Source organism: Doryrhamphus excisus, linkage group LG7, assembly GCF_037039965.1.
Source record: "Doryrhamphus excisus strain RoL-2023G ecotype Guam linkage group LG7, RoL_Dexc_Guam_v1.1, whole genome shotgun sequence".
In the NCBI taxonomy this organism is placed as follows: Eukaryota; Metazoa; Chordata; class Actinopteri; order Syngnathiformes; family Syngnathidae; genus Doryrhamphus; species Doryrhamphus excisus.
In genome coordinates this window covers 17,745,726-17,754,583 of record NC_136363.1, presented here as the reverse complement: position 1 = coordinate 17,754,583, position 8,858 = coordinate 17,745,726, and the positions used below count along the sequence as shown (strand labels likewise).

The window sequence follows — 8,858 nt, the reverse complement described above, 5'->3', positions numbered from 1 at the left end:
CCGATCGATCGGCCACCGATCGGTATCGGTCGATAACAGTGAAAAAGCTCAGTATTGATATCAGCCTCTACCGATTGGCGGTCAATTAATCGGCATACCCATTGCTTTCAAATGCCGATATCAGTAGAAAAAGCACGGTATTGATATCAGCTGATACCGATCTGTGGTCGATCAATCGGCGCACCTCTAATTTTTACTTATACTTATGTAGTACATAGTACTTTCTGAATGCAGAAAAACAGCGTGTTTCTGTATTACCGTATTTTCCGGACTATAAGTCACACTTTTTTTCATTGGTTGGCTGTTTCTGCGACTTATACTCCAGAGCGACTTAGAAATGAAAAAACTACCGTATTTTCCGGACTATAAGTCGCACTTTTTTTATAGGTTGGTTCTTCCTGCGACTTATACTCCAGAGCGACTTAGAAATGAAAAAACTACCGTATTTTCCGGACTATAAGTCGCACTTTTTTTTATAGGTTGGTTCTTCCTGCGACTTATACTCCAGAGCGACTTTTAAATGAAAAAACTATCATATTTTACAGACTATAAGTCACACTTTTTTTCATAGGTTGGCTGTTCCCGCGAGTTATAAATGAAAAAACTACCGTATTTTCCGGACTATAAGTCGCATTTTTTTCGTAGGTTGGCTGTTCCCGCGACTTACTATACTCCAGGGCGACTTATAAATGAAAAAACGAACGTATTTTCCAGACTATACGTCACACTTTTTTTCATAGGTTGGCTGTTCCTGTGACTTATACCTCAGAGCGACTTTTAAATTAAAAAACTACCGTATTTTCCGGACTATAAGTCGCACTTTTTTTCCATAGCTTGGCTGTTCCTGCAACTTACACTCCAGAGCGACTTATAAATGAAAAAACTACCGTATTTTCCAGACTATACGTCGCACTTTCTTTCATAGGTTGGCTGTTCCTGCGACTTTTACGCCAGAGCGACTTATAAATGAAAAAAGTAACGTATTTTCCGGACTACAAGTCGCATTTTTTTTCATTGGTTGGCTGTTCCTGCGACTTATAAATGAAAATCTGTTTATTTACATAAAGACTGGACACCTTTTCTGTTCATGTTTATTTTTTGTGTAGCTGAATAACCATTGTGTTAGCATATTTTACACTTATTCAGCCTGTTCTCTATTCTTTTATTGTTAGAACTTGCCTTCCAAGAGGACGTAATGTCTGTTTTGGTCAAGTAGTTTGTAAAATAAATTACCCGCAAAAAATTTGACTTATACTCCAGTTTGTTTTTTTTTGTACCTTATTATGCATTTTTGGCCTTGTGCAACTTATACTCCGGAGTGACTTATAGTCCAGAAAATACGGTAATCACACCACGACTCAAACAATTAAGGATCGTCCAAACCTCTGAAAACGCTTCAATAATGTTCCCCAAAAAATGTTATGGTTATTTTCTCTTTTTTCATGATTATTTTGTCTTTCAGTTCAGTTCATGTTTTTTTTTCTACCTAATTATGCATTTTTGGCCTTGTGCGACTTATAGTCCAGAAAATACGGAATTTAAAATGTCAAAATATATATATATAAATATATGACGCATTTAGCGGTGAGGTCCTTGGTTTTGTCATAATTGTGGTTGCATTCATTGGGCTAAACATCATTTCAACCGGGCTAATTACACAGCTACACCATGTCAATGGAAGCAATCATTATGCATTCTAAAAAAAAAAAAAAAAAGGACGAGTATCGTAAATGTCGCCGATGTGCTTCGAAGCGCCCGCCGCAGTTTGTCATTTTGGCGAGGAGTTTCTTCCTGTGAACTCGGTAGGTCCGATTGTGATTGGGTATCAAACACAGAAATGTCAGGACCTGCTCTGTGACATTTAAACCCGGCGCCATTGTAGACCTTGTCTAATTGAGCTTCCCTCATTAGAATGACAGGAGCGCCGGGATGAAAAGCTACATTTGTTTTGGGTTTTTTTTTTTTTTTTGTAGTGAGGGAGGAATCTATTTAAATTCTGTGAATGCGACGCTGACATTTGAGGGGCTGTCAAATAATGAGCACACAGTAATGGTCAGCATATTTGCCACAAGACAAAGGTGAGGCGGTCAAATCAGCATGATCATGTTGTATAAATAATGTGGGCTGTAACAATGATATATAATACTGCCATCACCAGGCTGCGATAATGTGCCTCCAACATGTTTTATTGTCGAGCTTTTCCTCCAAACTTCCTAATCAAGCACAGAGGCAAAGTTCACCAGCGTTCCGAGGCGATGTCGTCGTCGTCGTCACCGTCGGCGGATGTGCCCTTCAAGGCTCACATTCGCATGGGCGCGTCGTCGTAGCTTGTAATTGGAAGACGGCATAAAGCGTGGTTGGTATTCAGCTCAGTCGAGCCACGGCGGATTTGATGAGGATGTCACATTAAAAATGCATGCTCCTCATATGTTCTTTGGCCTTTTGCGCTCGGAGCCGTGGGAAACAGCGGACACTTATGACAAATAAGGACGACGCTGACGCCGCCCGAGGTGGATCGCGCTCCAGCCGTCGTTTGTCAAGCGCAGTCGCTGATGAAGTGGACAACATATTGGGCCAGAAACAACACAATATTGTTAACAAAATCATTCTACTGAAAGTCAGTTGCTAGGTTTGCAGGACCGGGACCGCGATCAGTGAATTTAGGATTCATTCATTCATTTTCTACCGCTTATCCTCACGATGGTCGGGAGGGGTGCTGGAGCCTATCCCAGCTGTCTTCATCCGAGAGGCGGAGTACACCCTGGACTGGTCGCCAGCCAATCACAGGGCACATATAGACAAACAACCATTCACACTCATATTCATACCTATGGACAATTTGGAGTGGCCAATTTACCACTTCCACACTAAATAGGAGCGTGTTAACATGCTAACTAGTTTGCCTCTGATGTATTTACTGTATTCTAAACTTAAGAAAGCATTTCAAACGGAGTGGGACGAAAGACAAAGAAGCAACTTACCACTTCCACATTAAATAGGAGCAAGTTAGCATGCTAACTAGTTCGCTTCTGATGTATTTACTGTATTCTAAACTTAAGAAAGCATTTCAAACGGAGTGGGAAGAAGGACAAAGAAGCCATAACCTTACCACTTCCACACTAAATAGGGGCAAGTTAGCATGCTAACTAGTTCGTCTCTGATATATTTTCTGTATTCTAAACATAAGGAAGCATTTCAAACGGAGTGGGACGAAAGACAAAGAAGCCTTCAACTTACCACTTCCACATTAAATAGGAGCAAGTTAGCATGCTAACTAGCTTGCCTCTGATGTATTTACTGTATTCTAAACTTAAGAAAGCATTTCAAACGGAGTGGGACGAAAGACAAAGAAGCAACTTACCACTTCCACACTAAATAGGAGCAAGTTAGCATGCTAACTAGTTCGCCGCTGATGTATAACAAAGAAGCCATAAACTTACCACTTCCACACTAAATAGGAGCAAGTTAGCATGCTAACTAGTTCGCCTCTGATGTATTAACCGTATTCTAAACTTAAGAAAGCATTTCAAACGGAGTGGGAAGAAGGACAAAGAAGCCGCTAACTTACCACTTCCACACTAAATAGGAGTTTTGACGCCATTACGTCTGAATAAGTCTGAATATGTCTCAATAATGAAACATATACAGCAACGCGGCTAATCTATGGCTTAATTATAATCTCCTGTACTTCAGAAGTACGACTAATGTTCGAGTTTAATGTTGTTGTCTTCAGGCTTCGGAGTTGGGGGGTTATAGCGGCACCTATTGCTTTGGAATGCAACGTACAGACATCTGTGTTTTCCACCTGGATGGGGATTTTTTTTAAATATGTCCCTATTCTCCTGGTAAGCAAAGTTTCATCTTCAGAAAGGAAAGTGACAGCTTCTTTCTAAAGAAGCCCCCCCCCAAAGGAACCAGCACACTCCCCTCCTCCTTGCCTCTCAGGGGAAATATAGTTTGGAATTTGAACGTGTGGTATCCATCAAGTTGATGATGAATGCATAATTAATTCCCATCATTCCTGTAATCCTTTTCCAGAGCCGAGCGGCTCAGCTTGGAAGCTGCAAGCCAGGCAGGCATGCAGGCATGCAGGCAGGTAGACCACCATCCTCTGCAGTTTTCACGTTGATGATAAATCGGCAAGGTTACTAAGTATTTACACAAATAAGTTGAAAGTTATCGATCCGGCATGCCACACTGTCGGACCCTCAGGGATGAGGTTCCCTCGGAAGAATACACAATCCCTGCGGGGCCCGCCTTCATCGGAGACGCAGATTGTTGTGAGACTGATCAATGAGAAGCACTGCTGAGCCATCAATCTAACGGCAGCGAAACGGGGAAGAAGGCAACATTAGCATGTATTAGCCGCCGTGTCCTGACAACGTCCTCTAGCCGGGAGTTGGGCAGAAAGGAAGCAAGTGCCGAGCGGGACACCTTATGAGAGGTGCTATTTAAAGACAACAGGGACGTCCCGGCGGCGCTGCGATCACGTCGCTTGTCACCGTGTAAAGGCTGTTAGGAAAATAGATATGCTGCTTCACTCCTACATAAGTTACACGGAGATAATGAAAGCTCCACATCACCCCTCAGTGACCTGTCAGCATCAGGTGGGATTCACGCCGGTGGAGCTGAATTCTGTTCTTATTTATGTACCTATTTTTACGTGACTGCTGTGTTCGTACCTGTCAAGTGACGACTCTGGAAAGCAGAGGTCCTCAATTTTATTTGTCCAAGGGCCTGAATTTTTCTCAGCAGACCTTATGAGGGCCGCATGGTCTATTAAAATTAAAATAACATTTTCTTCAGATTTATATGGATGTATAGTCCTGCATGGATGAGCACTTATCAAGTTAGAGGACATTATTCCGGTGATGTTTGGCAGGCCCGCATGCGACCTATTGAGGACCACTGCTCTTAGTGGCTTCTCGACATTGTTGTTTAATTTAAAAGATATTAATTTGTGGTCTGTCCGTCTAGAAATAAATTCACAGAAATTCTAACCATTAGGCTAGAAAAACATGACATGGTGTTAGCATGCTAATATTTGCATAGTAGCAAAGTTTTACCATGCTAAGTTAGAATTGCTAGTATGCTAATTTTAGTGTAGTAGCATTTTTAGCCGTTTTCATGGGTAGACACTACTATGCTAGGTCGGGGGGGGGGGCAAACTACAGCCCCAGGGAAATTCTAACCATTGGGCTAGAAAAACATGACATTTTTTAGGTGTTAGCATGATAATAATAATAGCATGTTAGCATTGCTATCATGCTGACATGGCCATCATAGCATGATAATATCCGCATAGTAGCAAAATAGTATGTGTGTTAAATATATGTTCTGGACCCCCGGACAATTTTGTTAACTCAATGCGGCCCGCAAATCAAAATATTTTCCCACCCCTGTGCTAGGTGTTAGCATGCTCATAATAGCATGTTAGCATTGCTATCATGCTGACACGGCCATCATAGCATGATAATATCTGCATAGTAGCAAATTGTTCATATATAAACAACATTATCATGCTTTGTTTAGCATGCTAATTTTAGCATGTTAGAATTGCTAGTATGCTAAATTTGGCAGAGTAGCATTTTTAGCTGTTTTCATGGGTAGACACCATTATGCGAGGTCAGGGGTGGGCAAACTACTGCCCGTGTTTGAATCCGGCCTGCCAGTTGCATGCGACCTATTGAGGACCACTGCTTTTAATGGCTTGTCGACATTGTTGTTTAATTCTACAGATATTCATTCATGGTCTGTCCGTCTAGAAATAAATTCATAGAATTTTTAACTATTGGGCTGGAAAAACATGAATTTTTTTAGGTGTTAGCATGGTAATATTTGCATAGTAGCAAACTGTTCATATATAAACAATGCTATCATGTTAGGTTTTACCATGATAAGTTAGAATTGCTAGTATGCTAAGTTTAGCGTAGTAGCATTTTTAGCCATTTTCATGGGTAGACACTATTATGCGAGGTCGTGGGGGGGGCAAACTACAGCCCCGGGGAAATTCTAACCATTAGGCTTGAAAAACATGAAATTTTTTAGGTGTTAGCATGCTAATATTTGCATAGTAGAAAATTGCTCATATAAACAACGCTATCATGCTATGTTTAGCATGCTAATTTTAGCATGTTAGAATTGCTAGTATGCTAATTTTGGCGTATTAGCATTTTTAGCCGTTTTCATGGGTAGACACTATTATGCTAGGTCGGGGGGGGGGGCAAACTACAGCCCCGGGGCCACATCTGGCCCACCGAGCGTTTGAATCTGGCCTGCCAGTTGCATGCGACCTATTGAGGACCACTGCTCTTAGTGGCTTGTCGACATTGTTGTTTGATTCAAAATACAGTGAAGAAAATAAGTATTTGAACACCCTGCTATTTTGCTATTTCTCCCACTTAGAAATCATGGAGGGGTCTGAAATTTTCATCGTAGGTGCATGTCCACTGTGAGAGAGATAAACTAAAAAGAAAAATCCAGAAATCACAATGCATGATTTTTTAACAATTTATTTGTGTGATACAGCTGCAAATAAGTATTTGAACACCTGTGTATCATCTAGAATTCTGACCCTGAAAGACCTGTTAGTCTGCCCATTAGAAGTCCACCTGCACTCCATGTATCATCCTGAATCAGATGCACCTGTTTGAGGTCGTTAGCTGCATAAAGACACCTGTCCACCCCATACAATCAGTAAGACTTTAACTTGTAACATGGCGAAGACCAAAGAGCTGTCCAAAGACACCAGAGACAAAATTGTACACCTCCACAAGGCTGGAAAGGGCTACGGAGCAATTACCAAGCAGCTTGGTGAAAAAAGGTCCACTGTTGGAGCTATCATTAGAAAATGGAAGAAGCTAAACATGACGGTCAATCTCAATCGGAGTGGAGCCCCATGCAAGATATCACCTCGTGGGGTCTCAATGATTCTAAGAAAGGTGAGGAATCAGCCCAGAACTACACGACAGGACTTGGTCAATGACCTGAAAAGAGCTGGGACCACCGTTTCCAAGGTTACTGTAGGTAATACACTAAGACGTCATGATGTGAAATCATGCATGGCACGAAAGGTTCCCCTGCTTAAACCAGCACATGTCAAGGCCCGTCTTAAGTTTGCATATGACCATTTGGATGATACAGAGGAGTCATGGGAGAAAGTTTTATGGTCAGATGAGACCAAAATAGAACTTTTTGGTCATAATTCCAATAAGCGTGTTTGGAGGAAGAAGAATGAAGAGTACAATCCGAAGAACACCATCCCTACTGTGAAGCATGGGGGTGGTAGCATCATGCTTTGGGGGTGTTTTTCTGCACATGGGACAGGACGAGTGCACTGCATTAAAGAGAGGATGACTGGGGCCGTGTATTGTGAGATTTTGGGGAACAACCTCCTTCCCTCTGTCAGAGCATTGAAGATGGGTCGTGGCTGGGTCTTCCAACACGACAACGACCCGAAGCACACAGCCAGGAAAACCAAGGAGTGGCTCCGTAAGAAGCATATCAAGGTTCTAGCATGGCCCAGCCAGTCTCCAGACCTGAACCCAATCGAAAATCTTTGGAGGGAGCTCAAACTCCGTGTTTCTCAGCGACAGCCCAGAAACCTGACTGATCTAGAGAAGATCTGTGTGGAGGAGTGGGCCAAGATCCCTCCTGCAGTGTGTGCAAACCTGGTGAAAAACTACAGGAAACGTTTGACCTCTGTAATAGCAAACAAAGGCTACTGTACCAAATATTAACATTCATTTTCTCAGGTGTTCAAATACTTATTAGCAGCTGTATCACACAAATAAATTGTTAAAAAATCATGCATTGTGATTTCTGGATTTTTCTTTTTAGTTTATCTCTCTCACAGTGGACATGCACCTACGATGAAAATTTCAGACCCCTCCATGATTTCTAAGTGGGAGAAATAGCAAAATAGCAGGGTGTTCAAATACTTATTTTCTTCACTGTATATTAATTCGTGGTCTGTCCGTCTAGAAAGAAATTCATCGAAATTCTAACCATTGGGCTGGAAAAACGTTTAATTTTTTAGGTGTTAGCATGCTAATATTTGCATACAAACTGTTCATATATAAAAAAAACAACACTATCATGCTATGTTTATCATGCTAATTTTAGCATGTTAGAATTGCTAGTATGTTAATTTTAGCGTGTAGCATTTTTAGCCGTTTTCATGGGTAGAAACCATTATGCTAGGTCAGGGGTGGGCAAACTACAGCCCGGGGGCCACATGCGGCCCATCAAGCGTTTGAATCCGGCCTGCCAGTTGCATGCGACCTATTGAGGAGCACTGCTTTTAATGGCTTGTCGACATTGTTGTTTAATTCTACGGATATTCATTCATGGTCTGAACAACTAGAAAGAAATTCATAAAAATTCTAACCATTGGGCTGGAAAAACGTGTAATTTTTTAGGTGTTAGCATGCTAATATTTGCATAGTAGAAAATTGCTCATATATAAACAACGCTATCATGCTATGTTTAGCATGCTAATTTTAGCATATTAGAATTGCTAGTATGCTAATTTTGGCGTAGTAGCATTTTTAGCCTTTTTCATGGGTAGACACCATTATGCTAGGTCAGCGGTGGCAAACTGCAGCCCGGGGGCCACATGTGGCCCACCTAGCATTTGACTCCGGCCCCTCCAGTTGCTTTATAAGTATTTCTACTTTTAACATACAAACTGGCAACATGACTTTGGATGTCTTACTTCTTAAAAAAAAAACAAAAACAAAAAACAACAACATCAAAACTGTAAAATTTCATTGCATAGTTTGGTGTGGTGTGATGTTTAAAGTGCTCCTGAAAAAACAGACATGAGAACATACAGCTGATAGTATAACAATTTTACA

At 41.4% G+C, this 8,858-nt stretch overlaps 1 long non-coding RNA gene across 5 annotated transcripts in view; it reads left to right on the top strand.

Moving 5' to 3' along the window:
• LOC144899557 (uncharacterized) overlaps positions 1-8,858 on the top strand; it is a 30,400-nt gene that overhangs the window by 11,624 nt on the left and 9,918 nt on the right. The gene's annotated exons all lie outside the window — the stretch shown is intronic.